This window comes from Mycteria americana, chromosome 21 (assembly GCF_035582795.1).
Source record: "Mycteria americana isolate JAX WOST 10 ecotype Jacksonville Zoo and Gardens chromosome 21, USCA_MyAme_1.0, whole genome shotgun sequence".
Taxonomy (NCBI): Eukaryota; Metazoa; Chordata; class Aves; order Ciconiiformes; family Ciconiidae; genus Mycteria; species Mycteria americana.
This window is the reverse complement of record NC_134385.1, coordinates 1,019,533-1,043,691: the sequence shown is the minus strand read 5'-3', so window position 1 is coordinate 1,043,691 and position 24,159 is coordinate 1,019,533. Positions and strand designations below refer to the sequence as shown.

At 49.1% G+C, this 24,159-nt stretch overlaps 1 protein-coding gene across 1 annotated transcript in view; it reads right to left on the bottom strand.

The window, feature by feature from the left end:
- GRIK3 (glutamate ionotropic receptor kainate type subunit 3) overlaps positions 1–24,159 on the bottom strand; it is a 123,414-nt gene that overhangs the window by 85,604 nt on the left and 13,651 nt on the right. The gene's annotated exons all lie outside the window — the stretch shown is intronic.

Below are 24,159 nucleotides of genomic sequence, written 5' to 3'. Positions count from 1 at the left end.
CTGAGGGGTAACGCTAAATAGCACAGAGCCTGTAATGCGCTTGCAGCAGCAGCAGCTGATGGAAGGAAAGTGCAAAGTTGTGTTACTGGCAAAATGGAGCGCAGGAGTCTGGGCAGCAGCCTGCACGGTGCTCGTGAAATAAAAACCTGCCTCTTGCGCTACATGCCAGAAGCCATTATCCAGAAAGCAAATCATCTACAGAAGGGACCGTGAGGAGAGCACAGCTCAAAGATGGGGGGGTCTGCAGCAGCTAATCTGCAATCATTCACTTAATCAGGACGTCTCTGTCACTGCCTCGCCGCCTTGTGTTTCTGGTGTTAGGGCTTGTGATGTATATTCGCAGGCAATAGGATGCAAACAGGCTGTAATGCTCAATCAGATGATGTTAGGGATTTCAAGGAAAACAGAAATGAAAATGTCAAACCTGTTAAGCATTGGAGTGCTTTCACCAGAACGTGGGCAGGAGGGACTCCAGGAGGTTGTTTAAAAATAGGAGCCAGAGGGAAATTGCTCTCACAATGGTGATGTTCTGGTGTTGATGCCCTGCTGGAGCACTGTTCACTCTGCTTTTTATAGATCACAAAAGCAAAAAAAAAAGAATCATGTGATGCTTAATTTATGAACCCACTCAAAAAGCAGGAGCTCAAAACTCAGCTCAGTCATCTTAAGTTCAGCCTTGATAGTGTCTGTGTCATAGCTCTGAGTGCCTGAACAAAGAGGCAGAAGAGGGTAGGAGAAACATAGTGTTTCTACCTAGGCTAGTGTTCCCAAGGCTTGGGGCCTCTTAGCGTCGTTTTTACCTATGCAAGGGCAGTGTAGGACACTTATACCTCGGAAAGGCGGTATCTTGCACCTTTTTTGCATCCCTCGAGTACAAATCTCTACTTCAGCGCACAGCAGAACAACAGCTCAGCTGCCCGTACTGCCCCTGCATGCTGCTCAGCTGTGCTGGGGCTTCTCCCTGCTAAAGCACAGCACAAGCTAGAAAGCTGCTGAAAGCTGAATTGCCTGAAAGTATGGGAGGAGTAATGAGTACTAAGGGGAGTCTCAGGAACTTTAAGTATTAAGGTAATGTAGTTGTTTCTCCTCTATGAGGGCACTGCAGTTGAGATCAGGAAAGGGTTACTGATCGGGATTTTAGCCCGCTTGTTGCAGCTAAAGGCCATTTCATGCTGCAGGTAACTCAGGCTTTTGCTCGACTAAAACGTGCATATGTGATAGTATAAGTCTCTTCTTGTGCTTATTTACATGTAATCCTTTGGTTTATACTATCTTGAATAGCAGACAGCATTACTAGAAAGCTTTTTGTTAGATTGAAACCAGTGCACTGGGAAAGGAAGCGTATAATGCACAGAGACTGATTTTCCTCCCTCTGCGGTCCCTCCTGCAGCCCCCGACCCTGGGCGGCTTTGCACCAGGGGCAGGGAGCGAAGGATCAGGCCCAAGGCGTCTGGTGCAGGAGTCCTGTCCCCCCTTCCCGCACAGGGATGTCTTCACTTGCCACCACAATGGGATTACTCCCGTGTGCCAAGGAGGAGTTTGGCAGGGCTGTGTGTGACGGCTCTGCCAAGAGCTGTTTGGCAAACATGGTATTGATAGACTGGGAGAGCAGATATCAGATCTGCAATATGGCCCAGCTCAGACGGTAAGCAAACAAACTATTGTGCCGCCCCGTTTCTTGCTCAGCTTGTTGAATCTCCCCTTCGTCTCCTGTACCAGAAGTGTTGGTGCCTGGCAGTTGCTTCGGCGTTAGGGGCACCCGTGGCTGCGCGGGACGGCTTGTTAAAGGAGAAGCCGCTGCCCGAGCATTCACACGGCGTTCAGGGAGCCGCACTCACACCACCCGAGATTTGAACTGCTCGGACCCGAGTCCCTTCGCAGCGGCAGCTCCCCGGAGCTGACGGGTGCCCCTTTTCGACTCCTCGCTCACACGCACACACACTCTCGGGCGCGTCCTCTGCCCTCTGGCTCGGCCCGAGGTTTCCCGAAGCAGAGTCTCCGCTACGACGTATGCCAGACAAATTTATTGGTACAGCGGTGAAAACAGCTCGAGCTGGGTGCCTCCAGAGAGGGACCCCAACAAAGGAATCCCTGGGCAATGATACCCTTACAATCTAAATTCCCCTCCCCTCAGGAGACAGTGTGGACCAACAGTAGTATTTGGGTCTGGGGTGTTCCCGTTCTTCACTGGGCCCTGTCCTTGTCTGTCGGCGGGCCGATTCTTCTCTTATCTCTAAGATTGCAGCTTCTGCTAAGGCTGAAGCCTCCTTATCTTTCTGCTTTGCACCGGTTTCGGGGCCTTCCTTCATGTAGCCAAGTACAAGTTCAGTGCACGGTCAGTGGATCTGGGTGACAGTTCTTGTGGCCTAAGACCTCAGCAAGCCCTGATACTAATGCTAAAGTGACGACTACGACAGGCTGCGGGTCTGCCGCTCCCCCAGCCAGCATCCCTGCTCCCCACAGCCTGCGCTCAAACCCAGCGGCTCCGCGGAGGTTTCACATGAGCTCAGGGGAAGGTTTCTTTTTGCAGCTCTGTAAGGCACCAGGATTCCTTAATGGTTACAGCTGCTCTGTTAACATAAAAGTGATTTGTTCTAAGCCTACAAATACAGAAATATTTTGCCTACCCCATTTTTCTTCTTGACTGAGAGGAGGCCAGGCTAATACATCACAGGGTCTGCAAAGCAACATCACAACCATCAACTGATGTATGAAAATGCTATGAATCCCTCTGTCCGTATCTCCTGCCACAGGCTGGGGACTCCCGTCACTGCCCTGCGTGTTCTGGGTAAGCCACGGTCCAAGGCTCACGCCACGCAGGACGGAGCAGAGGACCAAAGTGACGCCTTCTCAGTCCCTGCGTCCGTCAGGAGTGGATCTGCCCGGTTCCCTCTGTGCTGAACTGACAGCTGAAATACGACGCTTCGGGAAGTCTGAAAGAAGGGGTGGATTCCTGCACCCCTTTTCCAGATCTGACTTTGTAATGTGCCGTATGCTGTCTTCCCTGTAACTGTGCTCCAGCCACTCTTTGCTCCGTCGGCATCCTGCGGCTCCCACCCTCCCGCTCCTTCCCCTTTTATCTTTCTCAGCTAGTTCCATCAGAAGCTTTTCTCAGCCAAGACTGCCTTTTGCCCTGTGTTTGTAAAGCCCCTCTTGCGATAGGGCCCTATTGATGTTAGAGCCTCCTCGGCGTCCCTGTCCCCGCGCTGGCAGGAGCACTGTGCTGTGAGTTGGGAGCGTCTCTGTTGTAGCGAGACGCAGCGAGCGCGGCTCTGCCACAGGTGGTCTCCGCTCTTTCATCTCGGCTGCTCTCGGAGCCATCCCTCCCTCTGCTCCGTGCTCCCGGCGCAGGCGGCAGCGGGAGCGAGCTGCGCGCGTGGTGTAATCAAAGCAGCAGACAGACAGGGAGACTGCAAATACACCGAGCGGTACAAAGGGCAAGACAAAAATAAAGAGTCTGATCCAGACATTCAGGTGTAAGATGACAAAAACATAAACAGCACGCTAGTGCCTGTAAATGAATTGCAATTCAGCAGCCAGGCGAGCAGAGCTGACAGGGGGAATGACAGCTCCTCTCATCATCTTTTCAATTACCTGCTGAACACTGGACCTCACAGGCGGCAGAAAAGTCGCCGGCCCCTTATAGAAAGCGGCTGACGGATCAGCAGCTGTCCCTTCCCTGGGAAGAAGCGAGGAATAAAGACCAGCTTAGAAGGTTTCTAAGCGCTCGTTGGGTCCCCCCGGCAGTATCGATTGCTCTCCTGTTGCACGGGGGCGGGAGGGAGATGGCGCCCGTGTCCCCCTGCCCCATCGGGTGCTGCTGGGGGGCTGTGTGCCCCCGTGCCCTGCGGCTCTGTCCGTCCCCAGGCAGCTGGAGCCCAGGATTTCCATCCCGCCAGCGGGGAAAGGGCTTTCCCGGTGGTGCGGGCGGCGGCTGCTTTATGCAAAATTAATATTAATACACATGCGTGCAAAGGCTGCTCCCCTGCCGCCTGTGTGCAGGAAGGGACCGCAGTGAACATCCCACTCTGGCTACCCAGAGGTAGCTGCGTGGCTTTGAGTCAGATGAAAAGCATCTCCTTTATGCAGAAATCCTAACGGAGCAGAACTCCTCGGCCCCTCTCGCCACACAGGAAGATGGAGGCAGTTGCAGAGCTGCAGCGGCTGCAAAACCACCGGGGACGGGCAGGGAGGGAGCGGAGGTGGACTCCGCAGGCTGGAAAAAGCGAAGCAGGGAAACAAAAACTTCGGTCACATAAAAAGTCGTAACGTTCACCTTATAAAACACACAAACTCAGTGATTTAAAGGGGGGAAAACTACTATTTGTTTCCAAATTTACAGGCAATAATACTTGATTTAGATCCCTGTCTGCCTCCTGTATAGACTGCAGTATAATTTAAAGGACAATAAAGTCTGGGACCATAATACCATCACCACAATAAATCAGGCTAGCTACCACTACTCAGAACAGAAATTGTTAATCTGTGTTCCAAATGATATGCCTGCATATTGCTTATTTTAGCTGTTTATGCAGCAAGCTGAGATAGCACTTTCCCCCATTATTATTTTTTACTTTTGCAGTGAAATACTGTCTCCTCCTACCAAAGGGGCATTTATTACCCAATATATATGGGGGCAGCCTAGTGTGTCGCGCACACAAAGCATCTAATACCAGGATACAACTTTACAACGTACCACCACACTATTCATTTCTAGGATGTTCTCCATGCAGAGGGCACTAATTCATCCCCAGCCGGCAGCGGCAGGAGCGTGGCAGTGGCGTGCACCGGCAGGCTCGCCGGCGTTGCCACGCAGTGGGGAATGGGACGGAGCCGTCCGGAGAGCCTGCCTGCAGCCCGGCACCGGGCAACGCTGTTAGTGCCGCTCCCAGCGCCAGCCGCTTCCCGCGGGAACACCGTGGACCCGTTCCCCTCTCCCAACACCCCCAGGAGGGCTGGGGGTGCCCAGGGAGCGTTTGCACCCTTTGCAATTACCGACCATGAGTCGTTTTGACGAAGTATATTTACAACACTAAGATAGAATTTAACTTTGAAAAATTCAAATTTTGGGGGATTCTTAATAATACAAGGGAGGGAGGAAAGTCTGTTAAATTTTGAGGGGGAAAAGCATTTTCATGAAAAAGTAGACTAGAGGACTGATCAAACTTTGACTAACTTTGCAGTGGTGTTTGAGGCCCGTGGTCGGTGTGCTAATGCGCTGCTGGGGTGGGAGAGTCTGTAGCAGGTCTCCAGCCTGGGCCGGCCGTGCCATCCGGGGCACTCGCGCTCTCCAGTGACAAAGGGAACCCGCGTCCAAACGGGAGCGAGAAGCTGTCAGCGTTTGTCCCACAAACAGCTCTGCAGAGCTGCTGCCAGACAGGCACATTATCATTTTCTGATTACGATCTGACAGTGGACAATTTCAGCAAGAGAATGATTCGTCCAAAGCAACAAAAGCAAGAATGAGACTTTTCAATTTTCTTCCCTTGGGATAGAAACTAATTAAGGGCAGTAATCTGTGGTCCTGTCTGAAGCCAGGCACAGCTCGCATGCCCCGCTGGCCTTGAAAAGGCGGCAGGAGGAGCAGCGCTGCAGACGTCTCCCTTGCTTTTTTGTAAAATCACAATTATCACTGGGAATTTCCTCATTGCTCCAGACTCAGTTAAACACAAAAAGCCATCCCAGGGAGCAGGCAGGAAGCTGAGCTGCCTTTTCATACCCTTTTCCAGTAACTCTGAAGCAATGGACTGAAAATCATGATATTTTATAAGTTCGGGGACCGTTCTGGCATCTTTACCGAGATTTGATCACGCAAGGTCTACCTTCCTCTAATAAAAATGACTAGAATTGTATTTTCTGTTAAGGAGTGATGAGAGCGGCCCTTGAGTAGAGAACACCCCCACCTGGGGTCTTACTCGGAATGCAAAACATTATGAGCTTCGTGTTTAAAATTAGCAGAATTGCAAACTCGTCCGAAATCCCTGGGATTTCATGAGAGGAGAAAGTACTGCTGTCATGGGCAAAGCCACTCGCAGCCGTACTCGGGATTTTGTCTACGTTATCAAGGGAGTAGCATCATTTTCACTTGCAGGAGTGATCTGTTTTCATCTGGAGTAAAACATTAAGATGTTAACATGAATTTTAACGTACTTCTCAGGACTACTTAAAAACCTGTGGTTTTAATGAAGTACAATTTATTTGTTAAACAAATAGCATATATTTTTAAAAAATTGCAGCCTCCCACATTGTCTGCAAACCACATTCTGTCTGAAGCAAAGGGCTGAAAGTTACATTTGTACACAATAAAATATTCAGCACTGAAATTTTCCCCAGGAATGTCCCCATCTGCTGCTAGATTTCTCTTTCATGCTAATTATTAAACGTATCTGAACAGAAATAAATAATAGATTTCCTTTAAAGAAGGAGTAGTAAAATTTAATGAGTGTTTGGTGTTGGGGTGTGTTTTTCCCTTTGAAGTTGCAGTAGCCTTAATGCATCCTGAGCCACCGGCATCGTCCTCCCCGCCAGCAAAGCGGCAAACCTCTGAAGAGAGCAGCTCCGCTTGCTCCCAGCCCGGCTCCGCACGGCTCGCTCTGCCTCTGCCCTCGTTTGGCAGCCATGGGCTTTTGTCCCCTCTCATTAGCGATCAAGCTCTTCTCCAAACCCAGTCCTCAGCTAATAAATACAATTTTTTATAGCTATTCTCAAGCAAACTGCAAGACCTAGAGCTGCGCTGAGACAGCCTGTCCCTTGAGAAAGCCCCAGTCCCCCACAAAGCCTCAGCAAACCCAAACTGGAAGAGCTCCAGTTACCTTGATCATTTCGCTTCCTCGTGAGCTAATTTCACGCCTTCACTGGCAGGTATATTCAGGAATAACGGCAGAGTTTAGTTCACAAAACATCTCACAATATGATGCCCTTTCTTGGTGAGGACTGTGCTCTTAAAATACAATGTGTAGCATTAAGTATACTTATTTATATTGCGTAGCCTTATGCACCAGCGAGAGCCGGCACTGAGGCAGTAATGCAGAGGAGCAGTGTCGAGGTCCTGGCGCGGTTCCCATTGATGTTGTCTGAACAGCTCTGAACTCCTCGGAAATCTTTATTTAGCACAAGGAGCCTAAGGTTTCTCTGGTGCTGCTTGGGTAGAGCGCGACGGAGTGGGGTCTTGTGAGCTGTGGGGTGAGAGCCGGGACGCGGGACAAGCCTCCTCTAGAGAGTGTTTTGGGGAATGTGTTCTCTCTTCTTCCCTCACGTTAAAAAATGTAGTGAAATTATTAAGAAATATGAAGGAATGTCAGTTATACTACAGATACAGAAAACGGTTCGTGGGAGAAAGAAAGGGAAAAATTATATTTCCTCCTCAGCCTAATTATTGATGCACTTCTAGAAATGTTGCCTGTTTTCCTAAATAAACCTGTGCTGAGACGTTTGCCTGTAGGACCCGCCATCACCTCTCCTGTTGCACACCAGTTCTGGGTGCATGGAGCCCGCTCCTTTGTTCAACGGGGTTCTCGCCCTTTTTGGTGACTCCTAGTGACGACAGTGACACGAGTAAGAAGTACCGGTAAGAACATTTCTTACCAGAGGCCTCGCATCACGCCAGCTAATCAGGTCCCTGCTGCAAGCCCGCGTGTTGCAGGAGTGCTGCACCAGGGCATGGTGACCCCCTCGTTATACTCCGTATTGTTAGATTTTCTCTCTTCTTACTGGAAGCAAATGTGTCCCTAATAGTGCAAATTGCTGTGGAAGTGTTAATGAAACACATTGCAACTGTAAAGTAGGAAGAAATCTGTTACTATAAATTGCGTTTCGATTTCCCTATTTCCAATTAGACTAAGAGAGTCAAACAGGTCATATTTGTATGCAGCTTGTCAGGAGCAAGCTTTCACAGTTAAAATAACAAGAGCAAGAGCTGGGCAACTGTTTACTCTGCCTTTCTCGAGGGACGGGGTCGGTGCTCAGGCCGGCGAGTGGGAGAGGTCTGCTTGGGGATGGAGATCGCCGGGGTGTCTGTTGTGGACTCCTCCTCAGCTGATTTCCTTTCCCACAGTCCTAAATATCCCTGTTCTTAAATAGGGGACTCTTCCAGCAATTAAATATTCTCACCTCTAGGACGGTTTTCTTATTCCATAACGTATGTCCCATGTGTTTCATGTTATAGGGTGGTTTTACAAATCTACAGAAAGGCATCTTGTTGATGACAAATTTTGAAGTTAAGTACAAATCCTGTTTGCACCTACCCTCTTTATGCCATAGGAACTTTCTGAGAAGGAAAAGCGAGAGCCACAAATGTCAGGAAGATTAAAAGATCTCTGCAAATGAGGTTTGATTCATCCTTCCATCATTCCTGGAAGAAATGCATTGAACTATACTCCAGAGTTTGCTGTTCACGAGGCTTTCAGATGAAATCTTGAAACAATTAAAATCTGTACGTTTGGTAGAAACTGCAGGTCAAATGGTTGTGCTGAAAGAAAGTATTCTGGGTTTGTCACCTGAGCAAAAAGCTCCTTTGATTTTTTTGAAAAAATCGTATTCCTGACGTGGAGATGAATGGTAACCGTGTGGTAAAACAATTTGGGATCCCTTAGCAGGCAAAGGCTGTGCGTGTGTCTGATCTCCTTCCATGTGGTGACAGTGGAGATGAAAGCTTTGTCTTCTCATATGCTGGAATATTTCATTCCTCCTCACATCTGTTTCCCCCAATTTATTCCAAATGACAATGGAATTAACATGTATAATGGCAAGCAAAAATCTGACTTAAAATGCTTTCTGAAAATTTTCTGTCCAAAAGATTCAGCGCTGTCCCTTTCAATTAGCTTTTCAGTTTCCTCTAAGTTAATTGCAAAGTTGTCATTCTGACAGTCTGCTGTAAAACAAGGGAAAGAAAAGACTGAGGCAGAAGCCAAAGGGTGTAAATTATTCAGAGATGTCATGCGTTTCTTGAGGGGATCCAGGTGACGTCTGTTCATGCCCAAGAACTCAGAAGACCCAGACAAAACTTGGGAGCACCTTCAAGCCTTGCCAAGATACCCCAATCTGAGATGACATTTTGTCCATTAGCGGGTCTCTGTACCTGCGCCCTAACAGAAACGCCGCACAGACACGCGTGGCACCTCATGGATATTTAAAAGCTGCTTCTCTGCATCACTCATCTTCCCCTGAGCCTGAAGCCTCTTGGGCGCCGTCCCCCTCCACCCTCTCTGCTCAGTCCTGCACCTTCCCTGGCTGCGGGGCTCTGCGGCTCGCGTCGGGAGAGCAAAGCGCGGGTGGCTCGGGGGCCAGGGGCCAGGGAAAGCCACCGCTGGCAGGGAGCTGCCGGGGTGGGAGGAAGGCTCCGTCAGCCCAAGGGAGCTTGCTTACCCCGCTGACTTCAAACGGAGCCACTATGGCTCTGGGCCGTCACTGAAGTACAGGAGGGGTTGGAGTTCCCCATGGGGTCGTTCGTGATGAAAATGCCCAGGAGGAAACCACGTCTGCGCCCTGAAGGATTTAAAATGGAAGTGACTAGGAGAAGACAGGGACGGAGAGGAGAGCTGTAGTGACTCGCCCCGGCAGAGCCTGCAGGCGCGGGGACCGGGACCGCGGGCTGCCGGCTGAGCACCGAGCTCTGCCCAGCCCGGTGCCACGTACCGGTACAGGCCAAAAGGATCCAAACCGGTCAGCCGGTAAAGCAGAGCAGGCGAGAGGCCCGTGCCGGTGAGGGAGGAGAAAGCGTGCAGGGCCAGGAGGGAGCCATGGCTGCAGCTTGAGATGAGTCTCTGCATGTTTCAGTAGCCAGGTATGGGAAGACTCCGAACCCCATCTTTTATGGGTCACCTGATGAAGCAGCCGTAGGGCAGTGTTCCCTATTACAGCACAAACTAATGCAGTATGTCTTTGTTATGCTAATGTCCCAGCACTGCACAATTTAAATAGCACTTCCAGAAAAATTAAGTATGTTCATTGACACAGTGAAATGTTTTCACCCTCCATGTAACCTTCACAGTTTCTGTACAAAATCTATCAGTCAGTAAACTATTCATCTGCGAATGCTTACCAATTATTATGCTAATGTATTACAATACATTACAGTGAATTCTTTTTAAATGCCAGGAAATGCAGCTGTCTGGCAACCTACCTCGCCTGTATTATGGAGCTATCAATAAGCAGCATAGCGTTTGCAACTGGATTTTGACTGCTTTGTCAGAACTATGCAAAAAATTTCTTATCATTTAATATTATGAAGAAATGCAGGAATTAAAGTGGTGTAATGTATTCCCCATGCAGTGGACTCAAGAACGGCACATAAATACAAAGTAGACAGCTGTTGCATTGAGCCGACTCGTGCCTGAACGTTAGGGCATGCAGCACAGAAAGAGTACTGTATGTCCAGAGGAGCCCATACATAGATATGCACGCTATGAGGTGTAACTGCTCCAGAAGTCATACCTCTTTTTTGGAACTGAGTGATATTAAAACTTAGACTAGCATATGTCGACTGCAAATGGAGGTTATACGTGGAGTATAGCATATTGATAGTTCACACTGAGATGATTCCTTCCACAGATCATAGGAACTGCTTCCAGGTGCCAAAAGGGACTCTCTTTTTTGTTGCCTGATAGAGGAGATATTCAATATTAATATAAATTTGGCTGTACTCTAAATCACTGAGGAATGACATGATAAAAATCCTAATTTATTATCTCAAATTAATATCTCTTGTTGAAAAGATGAAATTGCTTAGTCTGTGTATTTTAAATTTCATCGCATTTTTAACACAGTGCCTGTGCTGAGAGGTGTGTGCAGAATAGCGACCAGCACCTGAGTTTGCTTTCCCAGCAGTGCTTTGCATCCCTTGCCTGAGAACACGTGCAGATCCACGTACCGGCAGCTCGCCGTGCTTTGCTGTACGCCGTTATGTAGGCTTACATAAATGTACATACTTGGTATTTTTAAACATTCGCAATTGCGTAATACTGTAATGAATTCATTTATTCCTCTGTAGCACGACACAGAATATTGGAGAGAGACTGTGCATACGTTAGCGGTGCAGAAAACTTCGGGCTCCAAGGGGGCCCCTGACAACCAGGCGTACGAGCCCCGGCCCTTTGCTGCCGATCCCTAGAGCAGCCTGGCTGTCCTGTAGGACAGGCCAAGCCTGGCTGCACACAGGGCTCTGTCAGCGAGGATAATCACGCCCTCGGAGGCAGTGGAAATCTCCGTTTTCTCAGAGGAGGTAATGCCCGGGGCCACGAGATGCTGCCAGAGCCTGACGTCCCGTGGAGCCAAGCTTGGCTGAGCTTGGACCTGGCCTCAAGCGGGACCTGCCAAGCGTTTCTTAGCTGGCAGGGAGGTGGCGTACGGGGAGAGCAGAGCAGGAGCACAGTGTTTGCCACTCAAGCAAACCCTCTCCCTATGTACCAGCTCCACCGTCACAGCCAGCCCTGCCTCAGAGCCTCTCCTCCTCCTCCTCCTCCTCCTCCTCGCACCTCGAAACCTGCCCAGCAGGATGGCTGAGTGTGGCTCTTTGGTCCAGGGGCGATCCCTGTGTAGTGTGGTCTTCATTGCTGGCCGATGCCTAGGCGCATGGCTTACTGCAGCAAGGAGCAGTAGTGGCATGTTTCTGCAGCAGTCTGTTTCTCTGTCAGCCCCGTGGCTCGGTAGCTATGTAGCATTTTTAAATTAAGGTGAGTTCTCTCGGTGTGGCAGATGTTTGGAAAATTTTAATCAAAAATGCAAAGAAAAATAAATGCAGCTAGAGGCATCCATCAAAACTTCCCTGGTTCCCATATTTGTCTTTGCTCAGAAGTTAATATCCATGAATTTGGTTATTAGAGTCATAATGTTATAATTATTTCACTTAATACTCTAATTATCCCTCGTGATTAATCCTGACCATAACAGAAATGTCTGTGAGTCTGGAAGGCATGTTCCAATAGGTTTTGCATTATGAATGTTAATTTGAGTTAACAAGTATGATAGCTAGAGGAAAAAAAAACCAAAGAGCATGAGGACTTTTAGCTTCTGAGGAAGCTCAGAGTCTTTTCCTGCCTGTTTTCGCTAGTAACTGGGCCGGCGAGCCTGAGTTTCTGCCGGCGTGCATTCTGTGACTTCAGTGTAGCATTGGAAAATCTGGGTCCCTACGTGGAGGCTGCGCAGCAGGCAGAGGTGGTGGGTGAGAGCTGGCACGGGCTTCGGGCAGACCCGTGTCCGAGCATGGTATTGGCAAGGACAGCACTGCTGATGACGTGCGCGCATACTGTGATGTCCACGGGCATACCGTGATGTCCACGGGCATACCGTGAGCCCCGTGGCGGTACTGATGTTTCCTGCATTTCCCTGCTCCTATTGTCCAGTTTTAGATGGATCCAGCGTAGGGCTTACCCTTTGGCCAGGCGGTATTTTGATGGATATTTGAGAGCTGTCTGATCGCACCATACTACCCCATTGCCAGTTGTTTTCAGCTACAAAGTCACACTCAAAGAAGGTAAAAGTATTTTAAATTCTGAAGTACCTTCAGTGTCTTTGTCGGCAGACCCAGTGCGGCCACTGTGCTGTGAATAGAAGAGCAAAAGCTTTTTCGTAATATCTGGTCTTCAGGTCCAAGGACCTTGGTGAATGAGCTTTGCAGCTGTCAGATACGCATTGGCTGTTACATGCACAAATATCCATTTACACACCTTTACGCTGTAGTTGTACCGAGCTGAAAAATTGCTGTCTAGGTCAATGCCAAAACCAGCGCTAAGTCTGGCATTTTTGTTACTTCTTGCTGCAGAGGTAGCAGCAAGTGCAGCGCTCAGAGCCACGCGCATGCGCGGGCTCTTTCTCAAACAAGTGTGCATTCACATGCACACCCAGACGCACACGTGCCCTCACAAACTTTGCATGCCTGCCTCCAGGGATTGGCCATCTGTGCCTTTATGTACAGAGGGAAGAAATGTATGGACAGAGGGGGCCCATGCTGCTGGCAGAGACCTACGGGGCCAGGCTTCTGTGATCTTTAGAGAAAGGCTTTTCCTATAAGACAGATCTTTAAACAGCATCGTGTCAACAAGAGCCAATGGTACCTTCACTTCACGGGCTGAGAGCGTGGCTGCAAACAAACCTCAATTCAGTACGCAAAACTGAGGGAGTAGAGAAATTTCTGGCCTCGCTGTCTACACACTGGAATCGGGCAGAGTCAGCTTGGCCCATTTCACCATGCTCTTTACCTAATGCCTGAATTAATCAGCGGGCCCTCTTGCTCCACCTCCATATGGTCAAAGAAAACACTACATGGATTTTTTCTTTATATACACAAACTGTGAGGTTGCAGAAAATGGCCTTTCAAACTGAGGAATTACTGCTGGCTCCTAGCTTCTGTGTCCATCTGTCAAAACAACTGCTGACAAAGGGTGAAGTCTTTGGCCTTGCATGCACTGAAAGATGCCAAGCAAGAGAAATACATATGTGACGTGGTGAGTAGATTTCACGGCATAGAGATATTTCTGTGGCCTTTACGTTCCCATCACTGAAACACTCAGTCTTTGAGAAACCAGGAACCCTAAAGGTGATGCTTCTGCTCTCATCGTCGGAGGCTGTCTCGGAGCTCCAGCGCTTTGCCATCCCCACGGGGGTTTTTCTGCTCCTACTCCACAGTCAGCACCGTAGGCTGGTGAAACGCGAGCGCTGCAGGACCAGGTTCTTTCTCCATCTGGGGCTGAGCTGTACACGGGATTCTCACTCCCTTACATGCTACTGCTTAGAAACCATCACTGCTTGGAAAAAAAATATTTAAAATAAAAATTGCTGGTGGTGACAACGATTTTGTCCGCAAGTACAGCCCTTATTTTATCAGCTGCACACAATTCTCTTGAATCCATGTGCTTCAGTTGTTTCCGACAGAGCTAAGAAGCTGGGTGCCTGCACCTTTCCTGGGTGCTGTCAGGACTGCCCCGGAGCTGCGGGGTCTCCGGCCGAGGAGGCACCCGGCCCGGCTGCCGCCGGAGGAGCAGAGAGGGGAGAGCAGCACCCTGATCTCGCGGGGACAGACGCAAAGCGGGCCGCCTCCTCCCACCCTCACGGGCGGTGAAGATGACTGGGGAAGAAAGAAAATATTAGGATGTGAGCGGCTAAATGATCTGCCTCTGGGTTGAGAGCCATGCTTGCCTACCCGCCGCTGCAAAGGGAGGAGTGGCTGGCCAAGATCTGCTTTGTTTTGCAACGCAAGTTACCAGTGATAGACAAATTACCAAAATTTACTAAATAGTACAAAATGCCTGCGTAAACAAACTCACTTTTCCTTTAAACAAAGGAACACCTGGCAGTGCCTTCTTCCAGGGGTTTGCACATGCTGTTCTTGAAATATTTCATCAGGTGTTCTCAAACATTTGCACGTTGGCCTCTCTGAAGCTAGGTACTTAAATTATACAGGGATGGAGCCAGCTGTCTAATTTTAGGTACTGAAATGTGAAAGATTGAGCCAAATGTGGCAAAGCCTTCTTTACAGCCTGGAGAGGAAAGCCAGGCTGCGGCAGAACCTCCCGAGGGCTTCTTGTGTCACCCGGCCGGCTGAGGGCAAACAGGGCATCGCCCCGGGGCTGTGGTATAGATAGGGAAATTAATGTTACCTGCTTTCTTCCCTACTCGTCCATAGCCCACACATTTGTTCCCAATTTAGTTCACCTTGTAGTAAGTCCACAGCTGCTGGATTTGCCACCTCTGCCCCGTTAGCTGCACTAAGCCTGGGTTTCTGGCAGGCTTGCTGCCACACGTCCGAGCACCGCCTGCTCCTCACCTTCCCCTGCCCACCTCCAGCAGCACTTAAGCGCTCTCTGACGGTTTCCAAATCCGCCCACCTCTCGTCTCTCGGAGACAACCGTTTATCTGCAGGGCAGTGCTCTGAGCTAGCGTGGCCGTGTCCCTTCCCCGGCACTCTGCCGAGGCTGGCAGGCGATGGAGAAGGTGGTGCCTTTCTGGGTGGACGGGCTGCGGTGCGGTCTCCTTATTAGCACAGAGAGAGCCCATTAGCGAGCCAGAAAGAGATCCAGATGTTGAGCAGCTGCAGAGGGCATGCACAGCCTCAGGGTGCAGAGGACAGGCTGGGTGGGAAGAGGGCTCTTCTGCAAGAACTAATGAGCAGTTTCTCTTCCCTTCCTATTTACGTTTTGCATACTCCAAAGGTGGCTGCCAAGGACTGCAGCCATGCAACGGAGCTGCGGCCTTCAGCTGCCAGAAAGATGATCTCAATTCCGCTGAAAGTTCACATCCGACAAAATACTTCTGCTGGGCTGTCTCCGGTGTCCTTGGGCTTGTGGAAATGCTGCAGGAGCAGGGAAGGATGGGTGGAGGCACTTGCTGCGCTTTATGGTGAGGTTACGGACGTGCTGTGCAGCACCACCAAGGGATGTGCTGTTAGACACTTTTCAGGTGGAGCCACATTAAGTTTCCCAGAAGGAGCAAACCTCATCCTCTGTAAGCAGAACCATCCCCCAGATGGCCCATTAAAAGTTGCTTGTGTGCTTTATAGTAAGGAGCTACAGCGAGGAAGGCGCAGCGGGCTGCAAGGACACAGGCGCGGTACCCGGCGTGACCCTCATCCCCATCTCAGTCTCCTCCTGGAGACAACCTCCGTAGAGAAGGTTGCTCAAACCTCATTCAGAGCCAAGTGAAGGAACTGCAGCCTGGAGCTGTCAGGAGGGACACGCTCGCACGGCGTCTGCTACCCCATCTCGATGGGCAGGACGGGCAGGAGCGGGTGGGCGACGCAGCAGCAGCAGCAGGAGACGGAGGTGTCCTGGGAGCACGGCCGTGCCCCGTGCAGGAGCCGCCCACGCCGGCTGCTCGTGCCCTAATTTCATTAATAAGCACGGTCGACTTCGCTCCAGCGTAAGCCCCGTTTACAGAGCAGTGACTATCAGTAAAGCCAAGTCCCCTTTTTCTGTGTCTCTGGCAGCCAACTCATTTCCAGTGCGACAGTCTGTTCTTAATTTGGCAGTTAGGGGATTGTTGAAGGAAATAATGCAGCAATGTCCTCTTAGTGGGAGTCTCAAAACCAATATTCTAAGAGACAGGAGAAAATTAATGCGAAAATGTGGTGTTTACAAGCCCCTGTCACTGCCCATGCTTGAAGGACTGACTATTAACACCTGGTCAATAACGAGATCTTTCTCTAAAGATTTTTTTAAAAGGCATCAAGGATGATATTGAAGAGCATGAAAATAACCTGATTAATATGATGTCTCCCTGAAACATTTCTGAAACGTGTGAAGTGCCACTTTTACTGCAGTGTACTTTTCCATCACAAAGTGAAAATCAAAGTGCAGAACAACACAAAATGCAGAGATCCTTGCTACGTGGAATAATGAGGCCATAAAACCAAACAATAAAGTTAAATAATTTACCATAAATATCTAAAGCTCTCAAATTATTCTCTATATTAACTGCCTATGTTTAAAATGATCTTTGCATTCACCATGTCACAGATGGCAACATCAGACAAGAGAGTCCTTGACAAAATCTCGCTGTAATTATTCTTTCCACAGCTGCAGTTATTTTAATGCCTTTTCAGTTAAGCTGAAAGAGACGCACACATTTTATAAATAAGGGCTTTTAACCAGTTTGACAATGAAGCATTTGAAACGTACAGTGCAAAAAAAAAAAAACAACCCAAAAACTTTCACTGCGTCTTGAAACCTGGGAGAGCAACTGTGCAGACTCGGAGCAGGAAGGCAACTGTTCTTTCTACAGCAATATTTAGCAATTAAAGCTAAAATTACGTTGATCGGAATGGCCTGAGATAGCTGTTAGTAGCAGCTTCCGAGGCGCTCAGACACAATCTGACGATGAGCTTTCTTTTGGCCAGCAGCTCGCGAGAGTCCTGTCTCCGATGAGAAGCTGCCCCTCAAGGACAGGCAGGGAGCTCTGCCACTGACTTCCAGGAGAAAAATACAGCGTGAATGAGGTCAAGGTTACACACTGCTCACGACTGAAGTGTTCAGGTGCAGTCCAAGTTTGGTTGGCTTTTCTTGTTTGTTTTGGTTTTTTCCAGAGTGCTTTAAATCACTGTGGCAAGTCCTCCTCCCTAAGGCACGCCATGAAACGTTAGCCTCTCCCACCCCGAGGAAAACCGGCCAACTTGCTGAGCAGCAGTGGCTCAGCTGCGTGCTGCATTTGCAACGCCTGGGCGCTGCACCCACGTCCCCGCTGAAGCTGCCCCAGAAACGAGGATGAAGCGCCCTGACAGGCTGCGTCCCTGGGGACACAGTCCGGCTCTCCTCAAACCCAGTTTCTCAGCCTAGCAACTAAAGCATCCTTCCCCGGGCACTGGGCTACGCTCCCTCTTACCCACCGTTCCCATTTCTTTCGGCAGATGGTTGATACCCTCGCTCACCCTGCCAGAGGGGCGATTCCCCTTGGGAAGCGACTCTGAAAGCCCCGACATGCTTAGGCACCTAAATAAAAGCAGGCTCATTTTGGAGTGATCCTGCGTATTGTAATTTTCATCTGCTCAGAGGAGTTAGGGAGTTTGGGATATATCTAAAACTCCAGACAGCTATGAAAACTTGAGCTGAAGCACCAAGATTTCGGTTCCTGCAGGAGGTTGTGAAAGTGCTGCAGAGCATGCCAGCTAGCAGAGCTCTGTGCGACCTTCACTCGTGCTTCTAAATCTCTTGAAAGCCTTCAAAACACCTCTCCCCTAAATCTATGTTTCAGGAGTCTGCATAAGTGGCCGTATTTTTTAAAGCTCTGAACACTCAACAGCTCTTGTGAAAAACAAAAGAAGCTGAATCCTCTTTAAGTGAAGTTCGCCCCACTCCCAGCAAGTTGCAGCTGCTTTTCCCTCCCCCCCTTTAAGCCGCTATTAGTTTAGAAGAAACGTGTGGAGACGCAACTCAAATGACGGTGGCTGTACTGGGAGGGTATTTTCCCCATTTAAACCAAGTAAAGAAAAATGAAAGAATGGAAGATCGGTGGGAGGTTTTTCAAAGTGTAATCCTAGCAAGCTTTGACGTACAAAGAAGACATCACGGTCTCCGATGCTTGCGGACTAGGGAAGCCTGATTAATGAAGGTTATTGTCGGGGAGGCCTGGCTTTTATGCTCAACACTGAAAGGCACCGACCCTCGAAGTATTCAGCATTATACAATAACAGATTGTGTGCAGTTAGCCTTAGAAAAGAAATGTGCTCTCTCTTATATAAGAATATAGAGAGCATCTATCACTGGCTGGCATTAAATACCACACAACACAACACTAGTGTATGTAATTAGCAACACATGAAATCCAAACACTATTTTAAAGGAGTTGGAACAACAGAAAAAAAAAAGGCGTGGATGTTCATATTTCCCTTTCACTTTGAAGCGTCTTTTCTCCCCTGACCGAGGTCCCCAGCGAACAGACTTCTCCAGCCCCGCGGAGCTGTGCCGCCCTGGGAGGGAAGGGCAGCTACCCCGGCTTTCCCTCCTGCATCCGCCCGGCCTCGCTCTGCACTGCCGGGATGCGGCTGCTTCGGTCACCGCTCCCAGGACAGGGACGGTTCCCTGCCAAAACCTCCACTGATCCTTTTATTAGATTTACACTGCAAATGAAATACAACTGTAGAGCTGAAATGGGGAAAATGGGATTTTTTATGAGACACAGTGTGCACTGTGTTAATGGGCTGCTCATAAACCATGGCTCGCCTCAAAATCCTCTGCAAAATCCAAAGAGCTGCCACATCACAGATCTCTCTGTACTTATTTTATCTGCCTACAAAAGGAAACAAGGACATCAATTTTCTCTAGGAGAAATGACACCACAGCTGTAAATCCACGTGGTTTGCTCTGTGGTTCACTAGCCCTGAGCTGCTGCACCAAGCGACGCCGCGAGGGCCTGGTCGGCGCCCGGGGAGCGGAGGTGTCTCGCTGCCGCCGGCGGAGCTGCTGGAGGCACCGTTTGTCCCCACCTCTCCCTCTCCTCTCCCTCTCCTCTCTTACTCCAGCGCAACCTCACCGCAGCAGTCAGCGGCGGCGCAGGACGGGGCGAGGACCCTCCTGATGCAGCACACGTGCTTTACAAACCTGCGAGCCCCCCGGTCTCTGGGGGCGGAGGGTAGTTACACACTGAAGGGCAGCTCTTTACGCAAAAATACAGGTGAAAGTGTCTTTTTTCTCCCGTGTCGTTCGTTGCTGTCACAGCGTTGCCCAGGGGTCTCCATCAGGCACCGTGCGCCGGCAGGCCCAGCCAGCCCTTGCCTCCGGCGGCTGCAAACGGGGACCATCGGCAGGTGACCCAAAGCCCGCTGAAGTCTTTCCATGCTTTCCATGGAATTCAGTAGCACTACTTTCGCTTGCATCCTGCCCACCGTATGCAAAATGGGAACAGTATTTTCCTGAAGTATTTCGCCTAGGGCTACCCAGGGTCTCTGGCAGAGCTGGGACCTGCCCTGAGGCTCCTGGATGCCAATCTCTTACCCTGCCCCCTTTTTTTTTCCACGGTGCTGTTGTATCAGCCACACAATTAAGAGCTATATTTAAGCACTTAAATAAACAAACAAACTTTATCCTTGAAAGAGTCAAGCATGCCTCGTGGGGTCCCCATATTCCTCAGTTTTGAGTCTCAGGCTGATAATTAAAAACAAAAAAATCACTTATACTAATTAACATCACATCATGCTGTGGAGCTAGCACAAAGCTATTGTCACTTCCTATTTCAAACATGCTTGAATTAAAGGGGGCTTGGATTAATTTTTTTTTAAAGAGAGGCAGAGAGAAGTCACTTGCCTGGACGGCAAGCAGCTGTCTGCAGATGGATGTCCTGAGGGCTCTTTCTAACGCAGCCTGCCCGTGAAAGCCTGGCACAGGACAGGATGACGATACAGGCACGTCCCTGTTTGCCAGTTTTGTGGTTCCCAACTGCAGAAGAGACCAGGGCAGAGCGCGGTTCCGACACCCATAAGGAGGCAGCAGCGCAGGATTTCCAAGGTTCCATAAGCGTCACGCAATATTTTGGCCTTGGGTGCACCTTCCAAGATTGCTCCTTCGCACCCGGACTTCTGGGCAAGAGGGGCCGCGACGCTGGCGGTGTCTCCTGCAGGGGAGCGGCCTGGCGCTGCTTCCACGGCTGCGATAAAGCCAAAGCTGCTGTTACGGGCTGCTGCTTCTGAAGAGCATCCTTGACCCGAGTGGCCCCCAGTGAGTATGCCAGTCCCTGGAGAGCGCTGGCACCCAGAAGCGTAAAGTATCCGTGGCCCGACCTCTCCCGCGGCACCTGGCTCTGCCGCACCCCGGGATCGAAGCCGTCCTGTACGGGGTAGGAGCTACGCCCAAGGCCTGAGAGCACCGCACGGTCGCCGTCCTGCCAGGCAGCAGCACCCCATCCCTGCCTGCTGCCCGCCCCGAAGGACAGCCCCAGCGCGCGCCCAGCTGAAGCGCAGCCCTGCGCGACAGGCGCGTCTGCTCCGGGATGCGTTTGGCACCGACTAACACGCAGAATCCTTGATCGTATGGATCTGGCTGGGGAGCCAAATGATCGGGAGCTTATTATAGCCTCCTTTTTAATTAAGTGTCTCAAATAGGGATTTAATTGGGATGTAATAGCACACACTATTGTACATTAGTTAAATACCAAGGGATTATTAAGAGTATGTTTTTAAGGCTTTACAGTCCCATATTGAGTAAACAGTTGTTAAATTTCAATAAATAACTTTTTAAATCTACATTAAATAAGCAGTTAAGCATATTTAGGATACTCGTTTTTTTCAGAATTACTCCAGTTAGAGAGTCCCGGGTTGTAATCTCAGTATTTCAGTAGTTTAATAGGGTTGCGCCTGCTCATACCTATTTGCTCTGCCTCAAAGACCCTGCCTTGGTGCGGCAATCTCAGCTATTTACATCCGCGTGTCACAGTCTTTAAAACCCTCACCATTACAGCAGCCCAGAGAAGCAGGGAGTACGCTTAGCCCTATTTTACAAGTAGAGAATTAAGGCACGGAAGAGCAAAGTCATTTGTTCAAAGCCACGCGGGGAGTCTGTAACAGAGCAGAACAGGAGCTAACGAAAGATCAAAAAGTACGTTTCTAAAAATAAGGCTTTGAAAATCTGTGAAGGAAATGTGGCTTTAACAAATTGCTATATTACGATCAAAAATGCAATTAGTCGTATGCTGGTTTTGCCACTGACATTGGTAATGAACATACAAATGTCCCACGATCCCCAAAATCTAACGAGCGTTTCCATCCGTTTGCTGCTTGTGTCCAGGGATACCAGGCCAGGGAAGGGGCTCCAGGAGGGACCATAGCAGGTGGCTGCCACCAAGCTTTGATCCCTGGCAGGCAGCTCTCACCGGTGCTGCACCAGGAGGGTCTTGCTGAGACGGCACATCAGAAACAGCAGGCGTAACCACCCTGGTAACCATGGCCGTGAATCATTTAGGACTCACTTAACCTTCGTATTAAGGTTGATCTTGAGCGTCCTGCTGCTCTCTGCAGCCATGTTGTTCTTACAATGAATTATCAGCATACCCTGAGGAGTAATTGGGTAAACTGCTGCTGTTCTGTAAACCGGCCCCCACGGCACAGAGCGAACGCCTCGGTGTTTGGAGGGAGGACGTCGAGAGGAGGCACCTCCGAGCAGGGCTCCTGCAGCCGGTGGGGCGCGGGAGCAGCGATGGCTGCACCAGAGGCTCGGTGCACAGAGGCCCTTCGGTAACGCAGGGCTGGAGAGTCCGCCGTGTGTTACGGACGGGGAGCAGCTCTGCTGTCAGGGTCGCATCCAGGACGCTTTAGCACCAGCCACCGGCCCGGGGCGACCGCAGCACAGGAGCAGGCGGTGCAGGTGGGACACGCAGAGCCGACTGCTCGCTGCTCGGGGCACTGCGTCCCCACAGACCTGTGCCGGCTGGCCCCGGTGGGCAGATTGAAAAGTCCCTAAAACCTTGCCCCTGCTCCCATCTTCTCATCGGACCTGCCCAGAGCTCCACGTGCCTTTTCTCCTCCTGTAAAGGAGTCTGAATTCAAATGCTCCTTTCTGAAGTAAGTCACTTCCACTACTCTGCACTGTTGAACAGGTAACACTAATGAAGAAGCTAAGAAATTGGGAATCTTCAACCAAGTGCACTGTAAAATTAATGAGAAGCTACTGAAGAACATAAATAATCTGTGCTCCCCATTAGAGGTAGTTAGCACCATTAAAGCAATCCGGAGAAAAACCTGCCCAGGCACCACCAGCCATTCTCCCTTTGAAATCCATCACTGTCATGTAGGCTTTGTCAGCTGAAATCAAAGGATGCTTAACCCTTTAACATCCAGGCTATTTAGAAATAATTATTGTTGTTATAAATCAAAAGTGATGGCTTAACTGGTCGCAAAATGTATATATAAAAAACCAAAATGAAGTAGCATGGCCGCAAAGGAAAAATCATTAGCTCCCTAGTGGGTTTACAAGTAATTTGCTAGCAATAAAAATGCAAAAACACATTTTGGTGTGTAATGATCATAAATAATCCTTGGACAAGAATTCTTTCCAGGACTCACAAGTCCACTCCCTTAATGGCAAGTTTTATTACCCTGGTTTCTCTGTGTTTTCTTTCAAAATGCTGCTGTCATAACAATTTACGAATTACAGTCCTGTTGGCATAAACTTTCATAATTCATATGGAAATAGGTTTCCCCACAAACACTCACAAAGCACAACGAGTCATGTAACCACATCGAATGACCTTAATAATGCAGTCAAAACCCATAGCTCAGACTCCTGGGCCAGTACTAAATATAGACGGTCACCAGGCTGGGGAAGAACTTCCACGTAGCCTCATCCGAGGGGGGTCCGGTGCGGAACCCCGCAGTCAGCGTGGCACGCTCGGAGGAGCAGCGCTGTCACCCAGGCTGGTGGCACCTTGCAGGATCTTTAGGAAACAAGGAACATATTGAGCGTTTTGTTTCCAAGCACTGGCAATAAGCAAAAATCCCAACCAGCTGCTGAGGAAGCCTGTGAGTGCAGTTTTTTCTTAAAATAGGAGAAAGTACAGCTTGTTCAAGATTTAAACCGCATTAATTTCTTCCCTCCACTTTTGAGGCCAGAGGATGAAGAGTGGAGTTCAGCGCCCAAAAAGAAGCTGGCGTGGGGGGAGCTGCAACGCAAGGGGACTGAGGCTATTATTTAGGCAAGCCTAAGGGGCAGGTCACGTCTGCCAGGGTTAAATCCTGAACAAGGATCGTGGGGTTTTGTGGTGGCTCATCTGTGTGGTTGAGTTGTTGCTTCAGTCAAAGCGTATGGGGGGGATCCTTGGAGTGAGAGAGAGAGAAGGAAAGAGAGTGAAAGTTAATTAGGTTAGAATTGCCTCCAAAAAGTACTAAAACTAAATGCGAATTCATAATGTAAAGATAAGGATATGCAAATCAGGCTGGGTTTCAGATTTTAGTATGCCATTGCTCTCCCTCTAATTGGAGGAAATGGATCCAGCAACTGAAATTGCCACACTTAACATATAAAGTCACACTGCAGACAAGAAAATATTTCATGTTTTTCCTCAAATAACTACCACCACATTAATGTATAAGAAAATTAAGTAAATATGGATATAACTGTCTTTTTACTGATCAGTTTATAAGTAGATGGGCGCACATACGAAGTCAGTCTTGTCTATTGGAACACACCGCTGGGATTGAAGGCAGCTGTTAGAAGAACGAGGATTGTTTGTATTCGACGCTTTTATTTATAAGTTTAATCTTAGGTGAAGTTGATAATCTGCGCAAAGACAAACTCTACATTTTAAAAAATGTTATTGGCTTATCTAAGATCATGCGCCACACTTTCTGGATAACCCTTTCCCCATGATGTAGATGAATAGGAAAAGAAACTAAAGATCCTATTTCCATTCAGATATTATGAGCTAAGCCTAGATAGCACCCTGAAGCTAAACGTCCAAGGACTCGTTTTGAATTTCTTCTAAGTAAAGATGACAAAAACTGATCTTCCAGAAATAAAAATTTGTAAGAAGAAAAGTGCATAAAATGAGGAAGAAAATGGTTTTCTTTCCCTATAAAGGAAGAATAGATCTTTAAGATTTTATAGACCAGAAATTTAAACCAAGAACCTCCTTTTTACGGGTCCCTGTTTCAGCTTAAAATGGTAATAGCATTACTGCAAAAAAAAAAAAAAAAAAAAAAAAATTGAATAGCGATGGCATCCCGAGCTGCAGAAGGTGCGGGTCTCTGCA